This window comes from Leopardus geoffroyi, chromosome B3, assembly GCF_018350155.1.
Source record: "Leopardus geoffroyi isolate Oge1 chromosome B3, O.geoffroyi_Oge1_pat1.0, whole genome shotgun sequence".
NCBI classification, from domain to species: domain Eukaryota; kingdom Metazoa; phylum Chordata; class Mammalia; order Carnivora; family Felidae; genus Leopardus; species Leopardus geoffroyi.
In genome coordinates, this window is record NC_059337.1 from 143,255,993 (window position 1) to 143,282,733 (window position 26,741).

Sequence of the window (26,741 nt, forward strand, 5' to 3'; positions counted from 1 at the left end):
AACATTTTACAGGTACCTGAATGACTAAGTAAATGAAATGTGGTTCGCAAGAGGCAATGGGATAAGGTCCCAGTTTCCTTTATCGTCTGCTCTGCTCTGTACTCTTCGGAATGGACGCACTCACGCTGATACAGGTGCTTCCATGGTGACATGCTTTCTGATTGCATACGTGTGTTTGGAGCATAGAGACCAATGTGAGTCGTGGTTGAAGTGTTGGTCTTTCTAGTGTCCTTTTTTTTTTTTTTTTTAAGGTGTTAACTACATCGTTAAAAAGTACAGATCGTAATCAAGTAGGGGCGACTATGGAATTGATTCTATTGATTAATAGGGGTTGATTGTATTGATTAATGCATACACGAAAAACACTGATTAACGAGAGTGATACATCGATCCTATTTGTCTCCTATATGAGAGTGAAAATGATCTTACAGACGGATTAGAGATATTAAGCCTCCTTTTGTGTTTTTGTGAATAAGAGGGTCTTAAAATTATTATTAGTGAATTAATGAATTAGTCGATAAATAATGTACAACTGAATGAAGGGAAAGAGGGACAATAATGGATCGATGATGACCACTGGTGGCGTATGAGTCCTATACGATGAATACATGTCTGGAACTCTGAGGTCCAAGTGAAAGGCAATCTAGTCCAGTGCCCTTTGTGAAGCGATACCATTAGACAGATACCATGAATTTAAAGGGATCATGTTTTGGGTTTATGTTCATGCATTCTCTATTTTTATAATCAGATCAAGGAGATAATCGATCATGTATAAACAAGCAAAGATTAAGGTCGTGAAGCATTGTCAAATTACAAAAATATGTAGTGAGACAAGAAATGCTATTAATATATATTGAAAACACACTCCCATCCACCAATAGTAAATGATACAGAGGTGTTGCCTCTTGGGCTAAGGATTGTATAGCTGTCGTGTTAAATAGTAATTGGCAATGTTCATAATCCATGTCAGCGGCAAGGTCATTATTGTTCTTTTATTAGGAGAAATTAAATAAACATTCCTCCCAACTGCAGATTCCCGAAATGACCCACTAAATGAAAGCTGGAATGCAAAGACCAGTGGAAATTAGGTGTCTAGCTTTTTGTTATCATCTGCTCTGTTCTCTGCAGAGTGGACGCATTCAAGTTGATTTAAGCATCTTCCATGATCACAAGTTCTATGGCTGCATCTATGTGTTAGTGGAAATCAAGAGAAATAAGAGTCAGTGTTCTCTCAGTTTGGGAGGCTTGTTTAAGGGTATTCACTGTGGTATTAAAAATGCGAAATATAATCAGCGAATGCGAACCATTGCCCCCAAATGCCATTAACGTGAAGCGTTGTGTTTATTAATCCATATACAACACATTGAGGTCAGTTAATGAAAGAAATGAATTGCTCGGGGAAATAATTCTATAGACAGATGTTACAGATTAGTTCATGCCAACCGTGCACTAATGATAAAGAGTTTGAAATGAGCATGTTGGCTAATCCATACTCAATACTGAGGTCCGTTAGCAAAGCAGATCTTGACTATTTTCCCTGTAGAAAATGATTTTATGTACCGAAGTTAGGGGTATTAAAGCTATTTTTAATAATCTCATGGGTATTTTTTATTAGTGAATTAGTGAATTAATCTCTAACAAAATTATAATTCAGTGAAGAAAAAGAGTGATATCTGGACCAATACTGAGGGCCAGTAGCATATGAGGCAAGGTTGAAGAAGGCTGATCTACAACTTTGTGATCTAATGCAAATCCAGTGCAAAAAGAAATCTAGTCCATTGCTTCTGTGATAAATGGTCCTGTAAGCAGTAGTTAGAGATATTCAAGAATATTATTCTTGGGCTTTTGAGTTTCACAAATATTGACTGCTTATTAAAAATTAATCAATGCAATAATAACTAAAAATGCATGAATGAAGGAAGGGAAAATAGGGCCAAATGTGGAATAGCTATAGCATACGTAATGAAACTAACATCATTACCAATCCATTTCTAAGGAACAGAAGTCCATTAAAAATTTATGAAGGCGTTTCCACCTCATCAGAAGGGATGTGTGGACAGAGGTGTGTAATTGTTGATGTTCACATTCTGTGCTGTCTTTGGCTTGCAGGTGTTTTTGTTTTCATTTTTTAATTGAGAAATAGGGGAAGCATGAAAATTTTCTATTTGCAACAACATGGATGGATCTGTTGTGTACTATGCTAAGTGAAATAGGTCAATCAGAGAAAGACAAATACCGTATGATCTCATTCATTTGTGGAATTTAAGAAATGAGACAGATGAGCATGGGGGACAAAAACAAAGAGGCAAACTATAAAACATACTCTTAACTCTAGAGAACAAACCGAGGGTTGCTGGAGGGGAGGTGGGTGGGGAGGTAGGCTAAATGGGTGATGGGTATTAAGGAGGGCACCTGTTGGGATGAGCATTGGGTGTTCTGTGTAAGTGATGAATCACTAAACTCTACTCCTGAAACTAATATTACACTATATGTTAACTAATTGGAATTTGTATAAAAACTTGAAAAAAAAAAAAAGAGCCAAGCAAGGGCCAATGATGTGAATGGAATGCATTCTGAATGTGTCTTGTGGTTAAGTCACTTCTGTACTATTGAAGTTCATTTCAAAAGGAGATTTGGTATATTACATCCGCGAGAATAAATCTATAGCTAGACAGTAATTTGGAAGAATCTAATGATGGAATCCTGGGAATTTATTGCATTATTCTAAGGGAATAAATGAACAAAACCAGTAGATGACAGATAGGTAGGTAGATAGGTAAATAGATGGAGAGAGTAATTAATGCTGGATTAATTGGGAAAAATGTTGCAAGGTTGACATTTTTGTTTATACTATTGGGAAACATTGCAGTATATTAAGAAATCAGTAGGTTAAAGGTTAAGCCCTCTGGGTTGGCATACTACAACTCACTTGAGTTAGCACCAAAATCACCTGCAAGAGTGGTTAAACTATAGACTTCCAGTCCCACCCTCAGCATTTCTGCTTTGGCAGGATTCAAGGTTGTGGGGGGGGATCCAAGGATCTGCATTGCAAATATGTTCTCACACTGATAATGCGTCATTTAGAAACAACGGTTTGAGAATCACTGCTTTAAGTCAGATGTATGTAATAGTCAATGCCCTTGCTTTGGATCAGTGGTAAGTACCAGGTTGTTTATTTTATTAAGACAAAAAAGAGAGGAAAACTAAGAAACAGACTCTTAACTACAGAGAACACACTGGTGGTTACCAGGGAGGAGGTGGTGGTGGGGGGGGGGTGGGTAAAATAGGTGATGGGGATTAAGGAGTGCTCCTGCGATGAGCACCCGGTGTTGTAGGGAGGTGTTGAATCACTCAATTCCACACTTGAAACTAAGTAATAATAACAACAACAACAATAATAATAATAATAATAATGAAAAACAAGGAGCAAGGTAATAGATACATTAATTAATAAATATCTGAAACTTCAAGCAAATGAAAGGAGAAGGCATGATTCAATGGAGAAAATAGCTCGTTCTTTTAACATCATCTTTATGCTCTGCAAACGGATGCACCTGAACTGATTACACATTCTGTGTAGACTCCAATGATGAGGAACCAACGTTTATGATTAATTTTTAAAAAAGTTTACTTATTTATTTTGAGAGAGAGAGAGGGAGAATGAGTGGGGGAGGGGCAGAGAGAGAGAGGAAGAGAGAATCCCAAGCAGGCTCCATGCTGTCAGCACAGAGCCCAATGCAGGACTCGATCTCATGAACCATGAGATCATAACCTGATCTGAAATCAAGAATCAGATGGTTAACCAACTAAACCACCCGGGTGCCCCTAAAGTTTATGATTACTTTGATTTAGTATTACTTGGGATGATTTTATTTTATTTTTTAAGTTTTTATTTAAATTCCAGCCAGTTAACGTACAGTGTAGTATTAGCTTCAGGGGTACAGCATAGTGATTCAGCACCTCCATACGTCATCCTGGGCTCATCACAGCGCGTGCCCTCCTTAATCCCCATCACCTCTTTCTCCCATCCCCCACCCGCCTCCCCTACTTGGGATGATTTTAAAAATAGATCAAATCCATGTCACTCCTTTTTATAACTCTTTAAATTTCTATTTCAGTGTCTCCCTAAACACTCCTTAACTGATAAAGTCGTAAACTATTTTTGTTATGAGGACGAAGCACATAGGAGATGGAAGTAATAGTCAGTGTCTTAGTTCTGATGGGAGTGGTCTAGGTATATAAATATGCAAATTACACGAAAAAGGCAAACCATGGACCAATGATGCGAATGGAATGCATTCTGATCTATACCTTACGATCAAAACATCTATGATGTACCGAGGTCCCGTGCAAAAAGGGATTGAAGTGTTTATACCTGTGAGAGTGAGCCTATATATAGATTACAGTAATAGTCAAGGATCATGTTCTTAGTCTTTAGTGCTTTGCGGATTTTGCTTTTATTTCTTTTTTTTAATTAAATTTTTTAAAATATTTATTTATTTTTGAGAGAGAGAGAGAGAGAGAGAGAGCAGGGGAGGGGCGGAGAGGGACAGAGTCACAGAATCCCAAGCAGGCTCCAGGCTCTGAGCTGTCAGCACAGAGCCTGACACAGGGCTTGAACTCACAAGTGGTGAGATCGTGACCTGATCCTAAGTCAGGCACCCGACCAACTGAGCCACCCAGGCGCCACCATTTTGCTTTTATTTTAATCAATAAATGAGAGGAACAAATATGTCAGTGCATAAAGATGAAAAGAGTGAGGCATATCCAACTATGAAAATACGTGGTGAGGCAAGAATTACTATGAATATAGCTTGGAACGACTGGACTTCATTAATAAAGAGATCAAGGGGGTTACATTTTGGGTAGGGAGAATACAGATGATGATATGTAATAGTATGTGTTCTTGCTTTGAGTTAGTGGTGAGTTCAAGTGGTTCATTTACCAAGAGAAAAAGAAGGAAGTAACACTATAAAATAATAAATACCCAAGTGACTAAGAAAACGAATCAGAAAAGTAGGTATTAATGGGAATATTGTCTCAGCATTTTATTATCTGCAGTGATAAGTAGAGGTTACTGAGTCGTGTATAAGTTTTATGTTTGATTAATATTAAGAGAAAAGTAAATAAATGTTATTATAAGTTAATAAATGCCTAAATGACTTTGTATATGAATGGTGGAAAGTCTGATCAACAGAGAGGATGTCTCAATCTTTCTAGCACCTTCTTTGCTTCATACTCTTCAGAAGGGAGGCTGGAGCTGATTTCTGTTTACGCGCGATCAAGATTATCACATAAGGCTCTGTGTCAGAGAAGAGACTAAAGTGAGTACCAGCCAAGATCTCGTTTTCATTCAGGTCATTTAAGGGCTTGTACAGTATTATTAAAAATTATTACATTAGTAAAAAAGTTGACTCTTGTCCAATAACGAATAGGATATAAAACATGTTGATTGATGATGTGCAACATTGAGATTGATTAACAGAAGAAACACAGTCCATGTGGGAAATGGGTGTATAGGCAGATGCTAGGGACATTCAAGCATCTTGCCCTTGAGGTTGTTTTGTAAGTCATCTAATTTTTTATTATTGTCAGACAACTAATGATGCAATGGATAACAAATATAGACACAAATTAAGAGAAAAAAAAAAAAAGAAAAGAAACCCAAACATGGACCAGGGATGATGGCTTGTGGTATACAAGTTCATGGACGGTAAAAATAAGTACCTAAAACTCTGAGATCCAACACAAAACATAATTAGTTCAATTCCTCTTTTGGAAATGATCTTATGGACAGATGTGAGAAATATATAAAGGTCATGTTTTTATTTTGGATTTAAAGATTTAAATTTATTATCATCAGTGGATCAATGTTAGAACCATTTAAGAAATATAAATAGAGAGAGAATGAAGGACTGTCCAATTATGGACGTATGTGGTGAGGCAGGACATATTATTAATAAAAATTAAAAACGTTGATGCCCATTAAGAAACAAATGGATTGTGGGGCACCTGGGTGGCTCAGTCGGTTAAGTGTCCGACTTCAGCTCAGGTCATGATCTTGCAGTTCGTGAGTTCGAGCCCCGTGTCAGGCTCTGTGCTGACAGCTCAGAGCCTGGAGCCTGCTTGGATTCTCTTTCTCTCTCTCTCTCTCTCTCCTGCTCCTCTCCCTTGCTCGTGAGCATGCTCTCTCTCTTCAAGATAAAAAATTGAAAAAAAAAAAAAAAGGAAGAAATGGATCAAGGGTATTACTTCTTTGGCTATGAATTACGCAGACACAGGTAATTAAAAATCAATTTTTAAATTCTGGATCAGTTACAAGTTCAAGGTTGTTCCCTTTGTTAGTAGAAAAAAAACATATATATATGTATGTATATATATATATCTATATATATAAATGAAAAATTAACATATTCATAAAAATTGCGTAAATGAAATGTGGAAAGGAAGGGCAAGTGTAGATAAGGGCTTACGTTTCTTTATCAACTTCTCTGCTCTGTACTCCTCAGAATGGATGCACTTGGGGTGATGTAAGCATCGTCCATGGCCACGAGCTCTGTGGTTGCATGTATGCATTAGGAGCGTGGAGACCAATGTGAGTAATAGTCAAAGTTCTTGTGTGGCCTTGGGTGGTTTGCTTAAGAATATCCGCTGTATGTGAATGAATGACTTAAGAAACAGTTTAGAAGTGAACAGAGAGAAAGCCCGCCAATCCTGGACCGATGATGACGGCTGGTGGCGTATGAGTCATGGATGATGGTGAATAATGTGTGTCTGAAACTCTGAGGTCCAACCGGGCATTCTCTTTGTTTGACAGGATGCTGCAGGCAGAAGTCAGGACTATGCGAAGATCTTGGTTTTGGCCTCTGTGTTTGTTCATGCATTTTCATTCCGTTATTATAATTGGAGGAATGAAAATAAGCAACAAATAGACAAAGATCCATAAGGCAAAGCATGCTCTAATTATAAAAATATGTGGTGAGGCAAGAAATAGTATTAATAAATTTGAAAAGAGTGAAGTCCGACAAGGAATAAATGGTTACATGACTGTTAAGTCTTTGGCTAAGGATCATCTAGACAAAATAAATAATAGTGTTCATTTTCTGGGTCAGGGGCAAGGTCTAAGTTGTTCATTTTCTTTCTTTTTTTTTTTAATGTTTATTTCAGAGACAGAGAGAGACAGAACATGAGCGGGGGAGGGGCAGAGAGAGAGGGAGACCCAGAATCCAAAGCAGGCTCCAGGCTCTGAGATGTCATCACGGAGCCTGATGCGGGGCTTGAACTCACGAACCGTGAGATCAAGACCTGAGCCGCAGTTGGTTGCTCAACCGACTGAGCCACCCAGGCGGCCCTAAGTTGTTCATTTTCTTAAGAGAAAATGAAATATGTACAGGAGGCTCTTCATGAGGGATTGCCTAGGTCACTGAGAAGTGAAATGCAGAAGCAAGGATCAATGACGAGGAGGCCGTAATGTGTTATCATCCTCTCTGCTCTGTACTCCTCAGAATGGACGCACTCAAGGTCATTCACGCGTCTTCAGGTTTAGTAGCTGTGTGCTTTGCATCTGCGTCTTAGGAGCCTGGACGACAATGTGAGTCGTAGTCAATGTGCTTCTCTTAGATTGAATGTTTTGGCTTTTTAAAATTACTGTATTATTAAAAAGCGTTTAAGGTAATCAAGAAACCCAAACATACCCATATCGCATTATCACTAATGTGAACCAATATGATGTTAACCGATATGGAAAACACTGAGTTCAGTTAATGAAAGAGTTCGTTCTCAGTGGAAATGATCTTATCGATAGATGTTAAGGCTATTCAGGGATTTTGTGATTTTTATTCTGGTGACTTGTGTTTATTTCTATATTAGGTAGTTAATCAATAAACATACCAATCAACAAATAGAAAAAAGAAGCCAGTCCTGGACCAATGATGATGACTGATGATGGCATAGGAGTCATGTGTGATGAATGCTATGTGTCTGGAACTCTGAGGTCCAACAAAAACAGATCTGTTCCACGTTGTTGAAATGGGCCTATACAGATGTCAGAATATACGAGGGTCTTGTTTTTGGTCTTGGCTTTTATTCGTTCTTATTCTACAAATATAATCAGATCAGTGAAAATAGCAATAAACATATTACAAATAAATAAAGGTGATGGGAGTAAAGCATGGTCTGATTATAAAAATATGTGGTGACAGATGAAGTACAATGAATATATTTCGCAAACATTGGTGGTAAATGAAAATAAATGGTACAGGATGTTTCCCCTTTTTCTGAGTATGAGTAGCAGTCCGTGTTCATACTCTTTGTCAGCAGTAATATTGATGTTATTTGGTCACTTAAGAGAACGTAAGATAGATATGATCACAACTTACCAATTGACCCCATGGCTGAATAAACAAAGGTGGAGTTAAGGACCAAGGGAGAGGATGTCTTCATCTTTTTGTTGTTGTCGTTCTTCTGCTCTTTTGTTTTCCACAGAATGGATGTGTTCCAGCTGATAGAAGATCATCCATGGTCGGGTGCACTATGTTTTGGGGAGCATGGAGACCAGCGTGAGTAACGTTTTGTGTTCTTCTTGGCTAGACTATTGTTTTCAAAGAGGTTTTCACGGTATTATTAAAAAGCATTAAATAGAATCATACAAAATGAATGAAATCTTACCATTTGGATTGACATTGATGGGGCTAGAGAGTGTTATGCTAAGCGAAATGTCAGTCCGAGAAAAACAGTTACCATATGATCTCAATCATATGTGGAATTTAAGAAACAAAACAAACATGAAAAGGGGGTGAGAGAGAGAGAGAGAGAGAGAGAGAGAGAGAGAGGCATACCAAGAAACAGACTTTGAAGTGTAGAGAACAAACTGATGGTTAGCAGAGGAGAGGTGGGCGGGGGGTTGGGTGAAATAGTGGATGGGGATTAAGGAGGGCACCTGTGATGAGCACCGGGTCTTGTATGGAAGTGTTGAATCACTATATTGTACACCTGAAATTGAATGTTACATTCAGTTACGCTGAATGTTAACTAAGTGGAATTTAAATAAATACTTGAAAAAATTATTTAATAAAATCAAAGAAGGTGAGACATACCAGTGTTAAATATCAGATTAATATGAAACACTGTTGATTAGCGCATATATGAAACACTAAACTGAGTTAATGAGAGGAATTAGGTCTCAGTGGAAATGATTGTGTAGATGGATGTTAGAGGTACTAAAGAATATTATTCTTGTTTCTTCGTGTGATTTATTTATATTTCTTTATTAATGAATTAAACTATGAATGAATGTAGGTGGTCATGGAGAAAGAAAGCCAGTCCTGGACCCACCAGTGACAATGGGTGATATATATGAGTCATATATTATGGAGATGTGTCTGGAACTCTGAGGCCCAACACAAATGGAATCTGGTCCAGTCTCCTTTATGAAGGGAACCTATAGATGGATGTCAGGAATGTACAAGGATTTTGTTCTTGGTCTTGAGTTCATGAAGCTTTAAAATATTATGAAAGTGTCAATGGAAGAATAAATAAACATATATAAATGACTAAAGATGGGAACAATGAACCTTTTTTTCATAAGCAAAATAAAATATATACTAAGGAAAATACATATTAGTATAAGGAATGGATAAAAAAAGGACTGTGTATATTATGTATTTGACTAAGGGTGATTTAGACAGTGATAGGTAATAATCAGTATGTCTCTCAGTCAGGTATTAGTTTGAAGTTTATTTTCTTAAGGAGAAAAAGAAATAAATATTACCAAAAACTAATACATGCTCAAATGACTATGTAAATGAATGGTGGAAACTATGGAGACAATAACTCAATCTTTTATCACATTGTCTGCTTGTCTCATATTTAATCATATCTTCAGAGTTAATTCATTGAGCTGATTTTAGTATCCATGGTGATTAAGACTGTTATGTTACCTTTGTGTTAGAAAAGACACCAAGGTGAATAATTGTCAAAGATCTTACCTTGGTGTGGGTGATTTAAGAGCATTCACAGTATTATCAAAAAGTAATAAACATCATCAAAAAATTATGGCCCAATGACAAATGTGATATGAAATATTAATGTTCGTTCATTGATAATGTGCAACTCTGAGGTTGATTAGTGAAAGGTATAATCTATGCGTTATATGATTCTACAGATAGAAGTTAGTTAGGTTTATTCAAGGGTCTTTTTCTGTGATTTTATGAATTGCGTATTTATTTTTATTATCAAGGTATTAGCAATTTAATCGTTACAAGTGTAGAGACAAATGAAGAGAAAAAGGTCCAAACATAGACCAGTGGCGATGACTGGTGGGGTAGGAATTGTACACGTGAGTGTTACCTGTCTGTAACTCTGAGTCCACATAAAATAAGATGTAGCCTATTTTCTGTTGTAAACGATCCCACGGGTCAATGTAGAAATATGCAAAGCTCATATTCTTTTTTTTAAAGATTATTTTATTTATTTTGAGAGAGAGAGAGAGTGCAGGGGATGGGGGCAGAGAGAGAGGGAGAATCCCAAGCAGGCTCCATGCTGTCAGCACAGAGCCCAACATGGGGCTCAACCCCGTGAACTGTGAGATCATGACCTGAGCCAAAGTCGGACGCTTAACCGACTGAGCCACCCAGTCGTTCCACCGAGCGCATCTTCTTATTTTAGATTCATATGTTTAAATTGATTATTCTAAATAAACCAGCAACCAAACCAGTAAAAATGTAAAATATAGATAAATAAGGTGAAACACTGTCCAGCTAGGAAAATATGTGGTGACACGGAAGTCTTGCTAATAAAATTGAAAACATTCCCGCTCATTAAGCAATAAAAAGAATAAGCATTTTTGCCTTTTTTACTTAAGAATTATATAGGCACTGACAAATAAGAGGCATTTGTATTGTTCTTGGTCAGTGTCAAGTTGAAGCTTTTCTTTAACTAAAACAAGTACCTCGTTACGAAAAATTAATGAGCGTCCAAATGAATAAATGAAATGCGTTAGAGAAGAATCAATGGAGATAAGGACCTGAAATTTTTTGGTTTCTGCTCTACTTTGCACTCCTTAGAATGGGACCCGTCGAGGGGCGCCTGGGTGGCGCAGTCGGTTAGGCGTCCGACTTCAGCCAGGTCACGATCTCGCGGTCTGTGAGTTCGAGCCCGCGTCAGGCTCTGGGCTGATGGCTCAGAGCCTGGAGCCTGTTTCCGATTCTGTGTCTCCCTCTCTCTCTGCCCCTCCCCCGTTCATGCTCTGTCTCTCTCTGTCCCAAAAATAAATAAACGTTGAAAAAAAAAAATTAAAAAAAAAAAAAAAAAAAAAAGAATGGGACCCGTCGAGATTTAAGGATTCTTCCACGGTCACGTGATCTCAGGTTGCATTCATGTGTCAGGAACATGGAGACCATGTGAGTAATAGTCAAAGATTCAGTCTTTGTTTCAGGGTGTTCAGTGCATTATTGAAAACTGCAGAGTATAACTGATGAAATCCGAAAAGCCCACTGAGAGAAATGGGATTAGTATGAAGCATTATATTGATTAATGAATCTAATAAAAATTGAGGATAATTAATGAAAGTGATATTGACATGAGAATGATTCTAAATAGATCCTAGGGATTTCTAGGCTCTTTGTGGGTTTCTGCGAATAAGTATTTTTAAAATTGTGATTACTGAATTGTGAATTTATCAATAAATAATGTAGAAACAAATGGTGACACACAGGCACGATATTGGATCGATGATGACCACTGGTGGCGTATGAGTCGTATACGATGAATACGTGTCTGGAACTCTGAGGTCCAAAACAGATGAAATCTAGTTCATTGTCCCCATTTGATGCTGTCTAGAGGCAAAGATCAGGAATATATAAAGATCGTGGTTTTGGTCAGTATGTCCATGAATTTTCATCCTATTTTTATCATTGGATCAATGAAATGATTAATACACAAATGTGTAAACAGATTTAAAAAAAAAATTTTTTTTTTCAACGTTTATTTATTTTTGGGACAGAGAGAGACAGAGCATGAACGGGGGAGGGGCAGAGAGAGGGAGACACAGAATCGGAAACAGGCTCCATCCAGGCTCTGAGCCATCAGCCCAGAGCCTGACGCGGGGCTCGAACTCACGGACCGCGAGATCGTGACCTGGCTGAAGTCGGACGCTTAACCGACTGCGCCACCCAGGCGCCCCATAAACAGATTTAAATGAAGAATATGAAGCCTTGTCCAGTTATGAAAATATGTGGCGAGGCAAAAATTACTATAATATAGTAATAATTAATTATATTGCAAAAACTGGTATCCATTAGGAAAGAGATGGTATGAGGGTGCTACCCTTTGGCTAAAGTTGATGGCAAGTGTTAAGTGATAGTGTTTATTTTCTTTGGCATGGGCAAGATCGATATGGTTTGTTTACTTAATAGAAAATGAAATATATGTTGTCCCAAACCACTACCTACCTAAGTGACTGACTGAACGTTGGAACACAGGGATGAATGAACACAAGGTCTCAATCTTTTTTATCATCCGCTCTGTCTTGTACCCCTTAGAATGGTTGCACTCGGCTGAATTAGACTTCCCACCATAGTCATGAGCCCTATGTTTGCCTCTATGTGTTAAGAGCATGGATCACAACGTGAGTAATAGTCAAAATTCTTTTCTTGGTTTTGTGGTTTTTCAAAAAGGCTTTCACTGTCTTATTAAAAAGTTATGAAATATAATTTATGATTGCTGGCATTGGCAAATAATTAGAATGAGGTTACTATGAAGCATTATGTTAATTAATCTATGTAGGAAACATTGAGGTCAATTAATGAATGGTATACATTGTCAGTGAGAATTCTGTAGACAATATTTGAGATATTCAAGGGACCTATATCAAGTTTTTGCGACCCCTCCCTAGGTATTGTTTGATTATTATTAGTGAACTGATGAAATAATCAATAAACTATGTAGACATGATTGAAGATAATCAGGGACATACCTGGATAAATGACAGCAGGTGTTGACATATGAGTCTTTGATGATGAACCCTACAGGTCTGGAACTCTGAGGTCCAGTACAGAAGAAATCCAGTCCTTCCCCCCTGCCCCCCCTCCCCCCCCGCCCCATTTGCAGTGATCCTTTAGAGAGATGTCAGGCATAAGTGAGTTCATGTTCTTGGACTTTGTGTACATGAACGTTTAAATGTACCATTATAAAAAATAAATAGGATTAATAACATATAAACGAATAAATATGAAGAGGGCAAAGCATTGCCCATTGCCAAAATATATAATAGGTAAAATGTTAATGTAAGAATGGAAAATAAAAGATTCATATGTCTATGTCTGAGTAAGAAGGATGTGGATAATGGAAAGTAATAGTTACTGAGTCAGTTATGGCTTCAACAGTTGATTTATTAAGGGAAAAATCACAATAATGTCATCAATGACAAAATGGTATGAGCAAGGAGTTGGGGATATATGAATCAATGGAGAGAATATCTCGATATTTTTGTCATCTTGTCTGCTTGTCACTCTTCAGAACAGATGCTTGAACTGATTTCAGCTTCTGCGGTGATCAAGGTTGTCAACGCTTCCTTTGAGTATGGAAAGAGGTGAAGGCCAACATGGTCAAAGTGGCTATCTTGGAATGGGACATTTGTTTAAGGGTAATCAGGGTATCATGGAAGAGTACTAAATTAATAAAAAATTATCCATGGCCTCATGATAAATGTGGTAGGAAACACCGTGTTAATCAATAAAAAATGTGCAGGATGGAGGTTGATTGAGACAAGAGTAACAGTCCATTTGGATAATGATTCTGTAAACTGATGTTAGGGATATTCAAGGATCTTATTTTTGACTTTTTGTGAACCATGTATTATTTTTATAATTATCAGGAATTAATTATTTAATTTGTAAAAAGTAGAAATGAAGTAAGAAGCGACTCAGTCGTGGACCAATGATGGCCAGTGGCGTAGGAGTCATGGACAATGAAACTATATGTCTGAAACTCTGAGGTCCAACATAATAATTTGGTCTGTTCCTTCTGTTGAAATTGTTCTCCACAGAGAGATGTCAGGAATAAAATCATATTCCTGTAATTTTTTCATAGCTACAGATTTGTTATTATTAATGGATCAATGATAGAAACCATCAAGCAGATATAAATAAACATATAAGGAAGAGTAGGGTGAGGAATTGTCCAAAGACAAACACATGTGGCAAGGCAGATGATATTATTACTAAAAGTTGAAAACACTGATGCCCATTAAATAAATAGATAAAAAGGTCATCTCTTTGAGAACGGTTATATAGACATGCCTAAGTGAGAGTTGCTTTACTGATTGAGTTTTTACAAGATGAAAATATATAGAAAGAAAAAATAATAAATACTTAAATACTGGGCAAATGAAATATAGAAAGCAAGGATCAATCCAGATTATGTTTCAGTTTTCCTTATCATCTGCTCTGTTCTGCACTCCTCAGAATGAACTCCCTAGGGATGATGCTCCATGGGCATACGTTCGCCTCTGTGTAACAGGGAGGATGGAAATTAATGTAAGTAATAGTTGAAGTTTTTTTCTCAGTTTAAGTGGGTTTAAGGTTATGCACTGCATTATTAAAAAGTGTAAAATATAATTAAGGAAGGCAGCTGTATCTCAGTGTTAAATATGGGATGTATGAAACGCATTGATTAAAGCACACAGGAAAAGCTGAGGATATTAATGAGAGAGCTATATTGAGGTGAGATTAATTCTATATTTAGATTTGAGACTTCAAGTCTCTTTTTTAAAATTGTACTGCTTAAAAATTATTAGTGAATTCATGAATTCACTAATTAGTGCGTTAGTGGATTACTTGATCAATAAACAAATACGAATCTATGTAGGAAAAGAGGGACGATATTGGATCAATGATGACCACTGGTGGCGTATGAGTCGTTCGCGATGAATACGTGTCTGGAACTCTGAGGTCCAACAGAAAATTGGTCTAGGCCATTCCTATTGTTTGAAGGCATCCTATGGACAGATTTCAGGAATAAATAAAGGGTTTATTTTTGGTCTTGGTATGCATGTATTTTTGTTTTATTATTATAATTGGATAAATGTGAGAATCAATAAATACATAAATAAACAAATATGAATAGCGTGAAGCATTGTCCAATTATAAAAATATGTGGTGAGGCAAGGAATACTATTAATATTTTATGGAAACCTTGAAGTTTCATTAGAAATAAATGGTATTTGACTGTTGCCTCTTAGGGTAAGGATGATGTAGACAGTGTAAGTTATATAGACAGTGTTCGTATTCTGTCTTAGTGGTAAGATCCAAGTTGTTTGTTTTCTTAGCAGACTAAATATATACACTAAATTGATGATTGCCTAAATAACTATGTGAATGTTGAAGCAGAGCTCCATGGAGAGAATGTCTCAACCATCTTATCACCTGCTTTGCTTTGTACTCCTTAGAAGAGACCCTCGGAACCTGATTTAAAGATTCTCCCTTGATCTTGAACTGCAGGGCTGCATCGCCTGTTTTAGGAGACTGGAGACCAGTGTAAGCGTAAACAAATTTCTTTGTGTTGATTTGGGTTGTTTGTCTTAGGGTATTTACTCTAGTCCTGAAATCGTTGAAATATAATCAGAGAAGGCCATCTTGATCCTTACTGATAAATAAGAGATTTATGGGAAATATGATATAGATTAATGCATGTATGAAAAACTGATACGTGACTGAGATGTAATGATGTGAAAATGGCTCTAGAAGCATATTAGGGATATCAAAGCCTTTTCGGCGTTTGTCAATAATAGAGGTTAAAAATTATAATTAGAGAATTAATAAATTAATAAACAGGATAGAAATAAATGAAGAGAAAGTGGTCTTTTCTGGATCAATGATGGTAACTGCCGGTGTGTGAGTCCCAGGTGACGAGTAATACGTGTGGTCCAATACAAGAACAATGTGGTCTTTCTCTTCATTCATTTTCACTTCTTATTATAATTGAACCATGAAAGAAGCAATAAACAAATATATGGATCAATTGAGAGAAAGTCTCATTTTTTTTTGATCACTTCTGTTCGGTACTTTTCAGAATAGAAGCTCGAGGTGATTTCAGCCTCTCTTGTGATCAAGGTCACCATGTTTCCCTTCTCTAGGAAAGAGCCCAAGGCGAGTAATAGTCAAAGTTCTTTTCTTGGTGTGGGTCATGTGTTTAAGGGCTTTCGTGGTGTTACTCAAACATAATAAATACAGTGAAAAATTAACCATGGCTCAATGATAAATATGATATGAGACATTACGTTGATCAATCGATAACATGTAACATTGCTACTTATTAATGAAAGAGGTATCTATTTTGGCAATAATTCTATAGGGAGAAGTCAGGGATATTCAAGTATCATGTTCTTTGGTTTCTATTAATCGTGGATGTATTTTATTATTCCCAGTGGAGGTATGACTTAATTGATACAGATATAAAAATGAATAAACTAAAAGTGGCCTCTAAGGGAACCAGTGGTGATGACGGGTCATGGACGGTGGATAGTAGGTGTCTGGAACCCTGAGGTTCAATACAATAAATATTCTGTTTTCTCTATTTACTTGATCGTATGGGTAGATGTTAGGAAGTATAAAGATTATGTTCTTATTTTGGATGAATACGTTTAGATGTGTTGTTATGAATGGACCAATGATAGAACCACTAAAGGAAATATAAATAATAGAGTAAGAAGAAAAGGCAAATTATTGTCTCATTAGGAACGTAACATGGTGAAGCAAGAAATACTAACAAAATTTGCAAACACTGATGCCCATTATGAAATAGATGTTTCCAGGGTGTCTCTCCTTTTGCCAAGGATTATATAGATATGAATAATTAAGAGTCAGTTTTATTATTCTGGATCAGTTTCAAGTTTGAAGGTTTCCTTTTTGTTAAGAGAAAAAATCTACATTATGAAAGATTTATAAATTCCTAAATGAGTAAGTTCAATGTGGAAAGCAAGAATCAGTGGGAATAAAAATTTCATCATTTTTTTCTGTCATCACTGTGGTTTGTACTTCTCAGAATGGACACATTCAAGCTAATCAGGCATTCCTCCCTGGTTGGTGAGCTTGGTGACAGCATCTGTGTGTCAGAAGCACAGAGATGGATGTGAGTAATGGGCAAATTTCTTGTCTTTGTTTCAGTGATTTCTTTTTCAGCACGTTCAGTGTATTATTCGAAAATTCCATATAGAATCACAGAAGGCCAATTGTGGCTCTGTGATAAATACGGAATTTTATAAAACAATATATTGATTAATGCATGTATGGAAAACTGATGATGAAAGAAAAGTGAGACTAAGTCTGTGTTCAGTTTAAGGACACAAAGGCTCATTTCAGTTTTTGTGAATAATAGGATTTTAAGTTATTAGCAAACCAATGATTTAATCAAAATACAAAGAGAGTATCACAAAGAGAAGAGGGACAATATTGGATCGATGATGACCACTGGTGGCGTATGAGTCGTATACGATGAATACGTGGAACTCTGAGGTCCAAGAGAAAATTAATCTAGTACATTCCCGTTATTTGAAGGCATCCAATAGACAGGTGTCAGGAATATACTAAGATCTTGTTTTTGGTCTTGGTGTTTGTGCGTTTATATGTATTGCTATAATTCGATACATAGATTCTATAAATATTCTAGAAATATCTAAATAAAAATGATGAATGAAGTGAAGCATTGTCTAATTATAAAAATATGTGATTAAAAATAAAAATATGTGGTTAGGCAAGAAATACTATTATCAGACTCTGCAAACCCTGAAGTTCGATTAGAAGCAAGTTGTGCAAGACTGTTACCTGTAGAGCTAAGGGTGATACAGACAGGAGGAGTTACAGACAATGCTCATAGTCTGGGTCAGTGGGTTTGTTTTCTTAAAGGAAAAAATATATACACACCAAATTAATGATTGCCCAAATGTCTGACTACGTGTGAGGGAAAGGCCAAGACCAATGGAAATAATGTCTCAACCTTTCTTATGATTTGCTCTGCCTTGAACTCCTCAGAAACAGGCATGCTGCACCTGATGTAAGGATCCTTCCCTGATCAGGAGCTCTAGGATTGCTCTGGAAGGAGCAGGAAGATCGGTGTGAGTAGAGTAAAAATTCTTGTCTCGTTTGGGTGGTGCGTCTAAGGGTATTCACGGGAGTAATGAAAAAATATGAAATATACTCAAAGACCATGAACTGTGTTCTGGTGACAAATATGGGGTTAAAATGAAGTATTATACTGATTTAAAGCATTTATGAAAAACTGATAATAAATATGACAGATATAATAATGTGGGAATGGTTCCAGATACATTATTAGGGCAATAATAGGGAAAAGACTGTTTGGAGTTTTGGTGAATCAGTTTTAAAATGATAATTAATGACTTGATCAATAAGCAATATAGAAATGAATGAAGAGAAAGTGGTCTTTTCTGGATCAGTGATGATAACTGCCAGCGTATGAGTCGTGGATGATGAAGGATACGTGTCTGGAACTCTGAGGTCCAAGGGATGTGGTCTTTCTCTTCATGAATTTTCACTATTATTATGGGATCGATGAAATATCAATGAGGAAATATATAGAAAATAGCATAAGTTGTAGTAACCTTGCCCTATTTTAAAAATACGTGGGGAGGCAAGAATTGCTATTGGTATAATTTGAAAACGCTGAAGTCCAAAGAGAAATAAACAGTATGTGACTGTCACCTTTTTGGCTAGGATGATACAGACAGGACAAACAATAGACAGCGTTTACATGGTAGGTCAGTGGGAAGTTCAAAGTGGTTTGCTTTTATGAAAGATAACGAAATAAATATGCTCCAAGAATGATTTCACAAGTGGCCGACTAAATGAAGATTGTAGAGCAAGGATCAGTGGAAGAATGTCTCATTTTTTACCATGTTCTCTGTTCAGTACTCTTCAGAACGGATGCTCTAGCTGATTTCAGCTTCTGCCCTGATGAAGAAAGATTGTTGGGTGGCCTGGGTCTTAGGAGGGTAAGCCAAGGTGAGTAGCAAGAGATTTTGTCTTGGTGTGGGTCATTTCCTTTAGGGTATTCACAGTGTTATTAAAAATTCATAAATACCATCAAAAAGTAAGGTGTTGCCCAATGGTAAACACAGATAGGAAACATACCGATTAAGTGATAATACGTAACATGGAGATTGACTGATGAGAGAGATATAATCTATGTTGGCATTTATTCTATAGATAGAAGTTAGGGAATTCAACCTGCTGATTCTTCAGTTTTTGTTAATGATGTATTTTACTATAATCGATGAGTTAATGATGTAACTGGTATAAATGTCGAAATGAATGAAGAAAAAGTGGGTCTTTTATGTACCTGTGATAATGACTGGTGGCAGATGAGTTAGGGACGCTGAATGAGGTCCAGGTCAATATGTAGCCTTTCTCTCTGTTTATTTGATCCTAAGGACAGATTTTTGGATAGTACAAAGAATGTTTTTACTGGGTTCATAGATTTAGATGTATTATTAGAAATAGATCAGTAATAGAACCATTGAAGATATAGAAACAGCAGATAAATACAAAAACGTGAGGCATTGTCCAACTTTGAAGACCTGTTTTTAGGCAAGAAACATTAATAAAAATTGTGAACACTGACACCCGTTAAGAATTAAATGGATCAAGAGTGTCACTTCTTTGGCCAAGGGTCATTTAGACATGAGCAATTTAGAGTCCATTTTATTGTTCTTGATCCATCTCAAGTTTGAGGATTTTTGGTGCTGTTGTTGTTAAAAGAAAAAAAACCAATGTTATGAAATATTCATAAATATCTGAATGACTGAGTAAATGAAATGTGGAAAGCAAGCACCAATGTAAGTAAATGTTTTATTTTATTTTTTATCACCAACTCTGCTTTTCATTTCTCAAAATGGACACACCTCGAGCCGATTTAAGCAATATTCCGTGGCGGTGAGCTCTGTGGTTGCATGTCTGTGTTAGAAGCACGGAGAACCATGTGAGTAATATCAGATTTCGTGTCTTAGTTTCAGTGATTTTTTTTCCAGTGTATTCAGTGCATTATTTGAAAGTTCTATGTAGTAGAATCACAGAAAGCCAACTATAGCTCAGTGACAAATACTGAATTTTATGAAAACATTATATTGATTAATGCATGAATGACTAACAGCCTGATTTTAAAAAGATATATATTGATGTGAGGATGATTCTATTTACAGATTAAGGATATCATGATTTTCTTGGGCTTTTGTGAATGAGCGTTTTAAAGTTATTAGTAGTGAATTAATGAATTAGCCGATAAACAATATAGAACTGAATGAAAGGAAAGAGGGGCATTACTGGATCGATGATGACCACTGGTGGCGTATGAGTCGTTTACGATGAATACGTGTCTGGAACTCTGAGGTCCAACAGAAATGGAATCTGGTTTATTGTCCTGTTGGAGGTGATTGAATAGATAGATATTAAGAACATACAAGGGTCTTGTTTTGGGTTCCTGTGTTCGTGCATTTTGTTTCAATTTTTATAATTGGATCAATGAAATAATCTATAAACAAACACATAAATAAATAAAGATGAAAGCAGTGAAATCTTGTCCAATTATAAAAATATGTGGTTAGGTAAGGAATAGTATTCATGTATATTTAAAATGCTGATGTCTATAAGGGAATATATGGTGTAAGAGTTGTTATTGGAGGACGCTACAGTTATTGATAAGTCATAGTCCATGTTCATATTCTTTATTAGTAGCTAGATCAATATTGTTCATTGGCTTATAAGACAATAAAATTCATGCTTAGTAATTGACTAAATTCAAGATGTAATACGAGGACCAATGAACATAGTATCTCCTTCCTTTTTATCTCTTGTTCTGCTCGGTACTTTTCAGAATGGACACACTTGAGCTGATTTAACGTCTTGCACGATTATGGAGCTCTATGGTTGCCTCTATATAATGGGAGGATGGGGATTAATGTGAGTAACAGTTGAAATTATTTTCTTGGCATATGTGTTGTTTTTCTTTTAAGGTGATTCATTGTATTATTGAAAACTCTAAGATATAATGAAAGGAGGCACTGTATCTCAGTGATAAATGTGGGGTATGCAAGCTGTTATAATGATTAATCCATGTGTAGAAGACTGAGGATAACCAGTTAAAGAGATACTGATGTGAGAATTATCAAAGTAGAGCTCAGGGAGGTATACGTTCTTTCTCAGTTTTTGTGAATTATAGAATTTAAAATTATTAGTGAATTAATGGTTTACTCGATAAAAAAATTAGAACTGAATGAAGGAAAAGAGGAACAATATTGGATCGATGATGACCACTGGTGGCGTATGAGTCGTTCACGATGAATACGTGTCTGGAACTCTGAGGTCCAACAGAAGAGAAAACCTAGTTGATTCCCATTGCTTGCAGAGATCCTGTGTGGACAGATGTCAGGACTATATAAGAATCTTGTTTTTGGTCTTGGTCTTCATTCATTTCCTTTCAATTTTTATAATTGGACCAATGAAATAATCAATAAACAAACATAAATAAAGATGAAAGTGATGAAGCATTGTCCAATTATAAAAATCTGTGACTATACAAGAAATACTATTAACATACTCTGAAGTTCAATTAGAAGTGAGTGGTACATGATTCTTCTTACATGTATGGCTAAGGATGTCATAGACAGTAGAAGACATAGACAAACGTTCAGCTTCTGGCTCAGTGGTAAAATCAAAGTTGTTCATTTTCTTATGAGAAAAAATATTTAGACCAAATTAATAACTGAGCAATAACTGGTTAAATAAGAGATTAAAAGCAAGAGAGAGAGAATGTCTTGACTCGTTTTATCATATACTCTACTTTATCTGCCTCAGGACAGACCATTGGACCCGCTTTAAGGATTCTCACCTGATCAAGAGCCCTTGGGTTGCATTTCTGTACTGGGGAGACAGGAGACCAATGTGAGTAATACTCAGAGTTATCATCTTGTTTCTGGTATTTTGTTTAAGGGTAATCATTGTATTAATACAAAGTACGAAATATCATCAAAGAAAGCCAACTGTGTCTTAGTGACAACTATAGGATTAAAAGGAAGCAATACATTGATTAAAGTGTTTATGAAAAACAAGACACTTGATGAGAGAGATATTGATGTGTGCATGATTCTATGCATATCATGCATAAGAGTTCCATCTTGGAGTTTTGTGAATCATATAGTTTTAAATGGTAATTAGTGAATTAATGAATTAATCAATAGACAATGTAGAAATTTTTTTTTTTTTTTTTTGGGACAGAGAGAGACAGAGCATGAACGGGGGAGGGGCAGAGAGAGAGGGAGACACAGAATCGGAAGCAGGCTCCAGGCTCTGAGCCGTCAGCCCAGAGCCTGACGCGGGGCTCGAACTCACGGACCGCGAGATCGTGACCTGGCTGAAGTCGGACGCTTAACCGACTGCGCCACCCAGGCGCCCCGACAATGTAGAAATGAGTGAAGAGAAAGTAGTCTTCTCTGGATCAGTGATGATAACTGCCAATGTATGAGTCACGGGTGATAAACGATACGTGTCTGGAACTCTGAGGTCCAACACAAAAGAGATGTGGTCTCTCTCTTCATGAATTTCCAATCTTTATTATAATTAGGTCAATGAAATATCAATGAGGAAATATATAAAGAATAAAGTGAATTGTAGAAACATTGTCCAATTTTAAAAATATGTGAGGAGACAGGAAATACCATTAATATAATTTGAAGGCACTGAAGTTTAAACAGAAATGAATTGTATATGACTGTCACCTCTTTGGATAGGATGATATAGACAGCACAAATTATAGACAGTTGCTTTTTTTTAAAAATTTTTAATGTTTATTTATTTTTGAGAGAGAGAGAGAGAGAGAGAGAGACAGAGCATGAGCAGGGGAGGGGCAGAGAGAGACGGAGACACAGAATCCGAAGCAGGCTCCAGGCTCTGAGCTGTCAGCACAGAGCCGGATGCGGGCCTCGAACCCACACACCACAGGATCATGATCAAGCTGAAGTCAGACGCTGAACTAACTGAGCCACCCAGGTGCCCATAGACAGTTTTTATATTCTGGGTCAGTGGGAAGTTTGAGGCAGTTCATTTTTAGAAAAGACAATGAAATAAATACACTCCAATAATGATTTCCTAAATGCCTAAGTGAGAGATGTAGAGCAAAGAGCAGTGGAAGAATGTCTCTTTTTTTATCGTCTGCTCTGCTCCATACACCCCCCCCCCCCCAGAATGGACACACTCAGGCTGATTGTAACATTCTTCCAAGGTCATGAGCCCTTAGGTTGTGTCTATGTTGTAGAAGCATACAGACCAATGTGAGTAAGACTCAAAGCTTTTATCTTGGTTTGCTTAAGGCTATTCAGTATATTATTTATAAGTATTAAACATAATCAAAGAAGGCAAATATAACAATTAATTGCTTACTTAATGTTAACGTTTATTTATTTTTGAGAGAGAAAGAGCACAAGGGGGGGTGTAGGGGCAGAGAGAGAGGGAGACACAGAATCTGAAGCAGGCTCTAGGCTCTGAGCTGTCAGCACAGAGTCTGATGCGGGCGGGGCTCGAACCCATGAACTGTGAGATCATGACCCGAGTGGAAGTCAAACGCTTGACCAACTGAGACACTCAGGTGTCCCAGGAATTTATTTATTAATTAATGAAGTTAGTATCAGATTGATAAGAAGCATTTTGTTTCCTAATCCATAAATGTAACACTGAGGTCAGTTAATGAGAGTTAGTCTCTGTAATACTGTAGAGATAGATGTTAGGAATGTTGAAGGAATATATTCTTATATTTTTAATTCATGTGCATTTTTTGCTTAATGGCTTAATGAATAAATGTTTATGAGAATGGAAAGAAAGAGGGCCAGCCTTAGATCAACGATGACAGCTGGTGGCATATGAGTCATATCTGATGACTGCTCTGTGTTTGGAACTCAGATCTGATAGAAAAGTAATCTAGTTTGTTTCTCACGCGTATAAGGATCCTATATACAGATGCCAGGAATATATAAGGATTTGTTGTCAGTCTTTGTGTTCATGAATTTTAATAATTAATAAAGTTATTAATGGTAGAATAAACAAATGAATAAATGGATAAAGGTGAAGAGGTTGAAGTATTGTTCTTTGGTAGATATATAGCAAGGGAGGGGCACCTGGGTGGCTCAGTCGGTTAAGTGTCCAACTTCAACTCAGGTCATGATCTCATAATTCATGTGTTCGAGCCCTGCATCAGGCTCTGTGCTGACAGCTCAGAGCCTGGAGCCTGCTTTGGATTCTGTGTCTCCCTCTCTTTCTCTCTCTCTCTGTCCCTACCCTGCTCACACTGTCGCTTTCAAAAATAAATAAACATTAATATAGGGAAAAGTATTAATATACATTAGAATACATATAAAAGGACCAAGTGTATTATGTCTTTGACTACGGTTGATATAAACAATAAAATGCAGTAGTCAGTTATTGTCTGAATTAGTTCCAGATTTGAAGTTTATTTTTAAGGTAAAAATAAGTAAATATTTCCATAAGTTAATAAATACTTAAATGATTATGTGAGTGAGTGTTGGGGTCAGTGGAGAGAAAGTCTAAGCCTTTTCATCACCTTCTCTGGTTGTCTTCAGAATAGATGCTTGAGCTGATTCATTGTCCACTGCGGTCAAGATTATCATGTGACATTGCTTTTGTGTTAGGAACAAGGAGAGTAATGGTCAAAAATTTCATTTTGGTTTGGGTCATTTGTTTGTGTTTGTGGTATTATTCAAACATGATAAATCTAATAAAAAGGCTCACCATGGCTAACTGATAAATACGATATAAAACATGGTGTTCATTGATTTAATATGTAGCATTGAGATTGATTAATGCGGGAAATATAACCTATGTTGGCAACAATCCCATATTAGGAGTTAAGGGTGTTCCAGCATCTTATGCTTCAGTTTTTGCAAATTATACCCATTTTCATATTTTCAAAGAATTGATGATTTAATCACTGCCAATGTAGAAAGGAAGGAAGCAAAAGTGGGCCTCTGATGGGCCAGTGATGGCGACTGGCAATGGATGAGTGATGGGTGATGAGAAATATGTATCTGGATATCTGAGGGCCAACGTAAGAAACCATCTACTCCTTCTGTTCTGTTGGATCCTGTAGGTAGATGTTAGGAACATACGAAGATCATGTTCTTATTTTGAGTTTGTAGATTTGGGTTTGTCATTATTAGTAGATTCATGATAGAGCCATTAAAAAAATATACATAATAGGTAAAAGAGAGAGAGAGAGAGAAGGATTATTCAACTATGAACTATGTATATATGGTGAGGCAAGAAGTATTAATAAAATTGGAAATACATATGTTCATTAAGAAGTAAGTGGAAAAACGGTGTTATCTCCTTAGCTCAGAGTTACGTAGACAAGTAAGGGTCTAGTCTTTCTGAGCCAGTGTCAAGTTTGAGGTTGTTCCTTTTATTAAGAGAAAAATCTATTCATGACATGAAATATTTATAAAGACCTAAATGAGTGAGTAAATGAGATGTGAGACACGAGGGTCAATGGAGAGACAAGGTCTTAAGTTTCTTTTTTTTTAACCATTAATTGTGCTTTGTACTTCTCAGAATGGACACACCTGAGCTGACTAAGCATTGTTTCGTGGTGGTGAGCTCGTGATTGCGTCTGTGTGTTAGAAGCACAGAGACCAAAGTGAGTCAAGTTCTTGTCTCAGTTTCAGCTATGTTTTTTTTTTTTTTTGTAAAGGCTGGTCAGTGTGCCATGTAGAGTCAAAAGTAGCGAACCGTAGCCTAGTGATAATATTGAATTCATATGAAGCATTATGTTAATGATTACATGCAGGAAATTTAAGGTAATTAATGAAAGATATATTGATGAGAGAATGATTCTATATACAAATGAGGAGTATTGTCACTCTTGAGTTTTCTGACTAATAGGATTTTAAATTATTGTTAATGAATTGGTGAGTTGATCCATGAACAATGTAGAGCTGAATGAAGGAAAAAAGGGACAATATTGGATCGATGATGGCCACTGGTGGCGTATGTTATGAGTCGTTTGCGATGAATATGTATCTGGAACTCTGACGTCCAACACAATAGAAATGTAGTCTGTTCCCATTGTTTGTTGGGATCTTATACACAGATGTCAGAAATATATGAGGATCTTGTTTTTAGTTGTGTTCACGCATTTTTATACTACTACTATATTTGGATAAATGATTTGTAAGTAAATCTCATCTATAATCCTGTTTTTGATCTTTTATGTTCATACATTCTATTTGTTAATTGGGCCAATGACATAATAAATAAATAAATGAATAAACAAACAAATAAATAAATAAGTGGGTGAAATATCATCTAATTACAAAAATATGTGGTTAAATAAGAAAGGCTATCAATATATTTTGAAAACAAATGCCTATTAGGGAATATACGGCATAGTGGTGTTATTCTTTCAGTAGCAGTCAGTGTTCATGCTATCAGCTACAAGATTGATATGGTTTATTTTCCTAAGAAAAATAAAATATACATTATCCCAACTTAATGCTTATTAATGACTGAGTGAATGAAATGTGGAACGCAGGGGGACCCGTGATCATAAATTCTCAATCTTTTTATCGTCTGCTCTGTCTTGTACTCCTTAGAATGGTCCCACTTGGCTGGTTTAGCCATTCCACCATAATCATGAGCTCTGTGGTTGCATCTATGTGTTAAGAGCAC

General features: G+C 36.5%; 2 long non-coding RNA genes, 16 other non-coding genes and 3 pseudogenes across 43 annotated transcripts in view; all 21 read left to right on the top strand.

Annotated features, from left to right (window-relative positions):
• The window catches only part of LOC123584324, a 91,896-nt gene extending 76,837 nt beyond the window's left edge, over positions 1 to 15,059 (top strand). For 8 of the 15 annotated variants that reach the window (XR_006705326.1, XR_006705325.1, XR_006705320.1 and 5 more), the window contains 7 exons: positions 13 to 194; positions 6,510 to 6,595; positions 7,506 to 7,591; positions 8,485 to 8,558; positions 11,317 to 11,399; positions 12,540 to 12,625; positions 14,463 to 15,058. This is a non-coding gene — a long non-coding RNA (uncharacterized LOC123584324). Of the gene's footprint in view, positions 1 to 12; positions 195 to 6,509; positions 6,596 to 7,505; positions 7,592 to 8,484; positions 8,559 to 11,316; positions 11,400 to 12,539; positions 12,626 to 14,462 lie in introns of all 15 variants that reach the window. The other 7 variants (XR_006705324.1, XR_006705333.1, XR_006705331.1 and 4 more) reach the window with 3 other exon arrangements.
• LOC123584639 lies at positions 560 to 631 on the top strand. The gene has a single exon (XR_006705593.1). It is a non-coding gene; the product is annotated as a small nucleolar RNA SNORD113/SNORD114 family (small nucleolar RNA).
• LOC123584693 lies at positions 5,672 to 5,746 on the top strand. The gene has a single exon (XR_006705640.1). It is a non-coding gene; the product is annotated as a small nucleolar RNA SNORD113/SNORD114 family (small nucleolar RNA).
• LOC123584653 lies at positions 6,716 to 6,793 on the top strand. Its single transcript, XR_006705607.1, has one exon. It is a non-coding gene; the product is annotated as a small nucleolar RNA SNORD113/SNORD114 family (small nucleolar RNA).
• On the top strand, positions 7,922 to 7,999 carry LOC123584661. Its single transcript, XR_006705612.1, has one exon. It is a non-coding gene; the product is annotated as a small nucleolar RNA SNORD113/SNORD114 family (small nucleolar RNA).
• Positions 9,325 to 9,399, top strand: LOC123584691. The gene has a single exon (XR_006705638.1). It is a non-coding gene; the product is annotated as a small nucleolar RNA SNORD113/SNORD114 family (small nucleolar RNA).
• Positions 10,297 to 10,369, top strand: LOC123584692. The gene has a single exon (XR_006705639.1). It is a non-coding gene; the product is annotated as a small nucleolar RNA SNORD113/SNORD114 family (small nucleolar RNA).
• On the top strand, positions 11,723 to 11,794 carry LOC123584637. Its single transcript, XR_006705591.1, has one exon. It is a non-coding gene; the product is annotated as a small nucleolar RNA SNORD113/SNORD114 family (small nucleolar RNA).
• On the top strand, positions 12,975 to 13,049 carry LOC123584675. The gene has a single exon (XR_006705624.1). It is a non-coding gene; the product is annotated as a small nucleolar RNA SNORD113/SNORD114 family (small nucleolar RNA).
• On the top strand, positions 13,929 to 13,999 carry LOC123584668 (annotated as a pseudogene).
• LOC123584644 lies at positions 14,883 to 14,954 on the top strand. The gene has a single exon (XR_006705598.1). It is a non-coding gene; the product is annotated as a small nucleolar RNA SNORD113/SNORD114 family (small nucleolar RNA).
• Positions 15,060 to 15,143: 84 nt separating the features above from the next.
• The window catches only part of LOC123584326, a 28,843-nt gene continuing 17,245 nt past the window's right edge, over positions 15,144 to 26,741 (top strand). For 10 of the 12 annotated variants that reach the window (XR_006705335.1, XR_006705340.1, XR_006705337.1 and 7 more), the window contains exons 1-7: positions 15,144 to 15,533; positions 16,069 to 17,127; positions 18,027 to 18,109; positions 18,924 to 19,992; positions 20,884 to 20,969; positions 21,869 to 21,950; positions 25,626 to 25,710. This is a non-coding gene — a long non-coding RNA (uncharacterized LOC123584326). The remainder of the gene's footprint in view (positions 15,534 to 16,068; positions 17,128 to 18,026; positions 18,110 to 18,923; positions 19,993 to 20,883; positions 20,970 to 21,868; positions 21,951 to 25,625; positions 25,711 to 26,741) is intronic. The other 2 variants (XR_006705338.1, XR_006705342.1) reach the window with 2 other exon arrangements.
• Positions 16,484 to 16,547, top strand: LOC123584694 (annotated as a pseudogene).
• On the top strand, positions 17,449 to 17,516 carry LOC123584655 (annotated as a pseudogene).
• LOC123584658 lies at positions 18,444 to 18,518 on the top strand. The gene has a single exon (XR_006705609.1). It is a non-coding gene; the product is annotated as a small nucleolar RNA SNORD113/SNORD114 family (small nucleolar RNA).
• LOC123584641 lies at positions 20,334 to 20,405 on the top strand. Its single transcript, XR_006705595.1, has one exon. It is a non-coding gene; the product is annotated as a small nucleolar RNA SNORD113/SNORD114 family (small nucleolar RNA).
• Positions 21,306 to 21,377, top strand: LOC123584638. Its single transcript, XR_006705592.1, has one exon. It is a non-coding gene; the product is annotated as a small nucleolar RNA SNORD113/SNORD114 family (small nucleolar RNA).
• On the top strand, positions 22,500 to 22,574 carry LOC123584665. The gene has a single exon (XR_006705616.1). It is a non-coding gene; the product is annotated as a small nucleolar RNA SNORD113/SNORD114 family (small nucleolar RNA).
• LOC123584667 lies at positions 23,894 to 23,966 on the top strand. The gene has a single exon (XR_006705618.1). It is a non-coding gene; the product is annotated as a small nucleolar RNA SNORD113/SNORD114 family (small nucleolar RNA).
• On the top strand, positions 25,047 to 25,121 carry LOC123584684. Its single transcript, XR_006705633.1, has one exon. It is a non-coding gene; the product is annotated as a small nucleolar RNA SNORD113/SNORD114 family (small nucleolar RNA).
• LOC123584670 lies at positions 26,036 to 26,112 on the top strand. The gene has a single exon (XR_006705620.1). It is a non-coding gene; the product is annotated as a small nucleolar RNA SNORD113/SNORD114 family (small nucleolar RNA).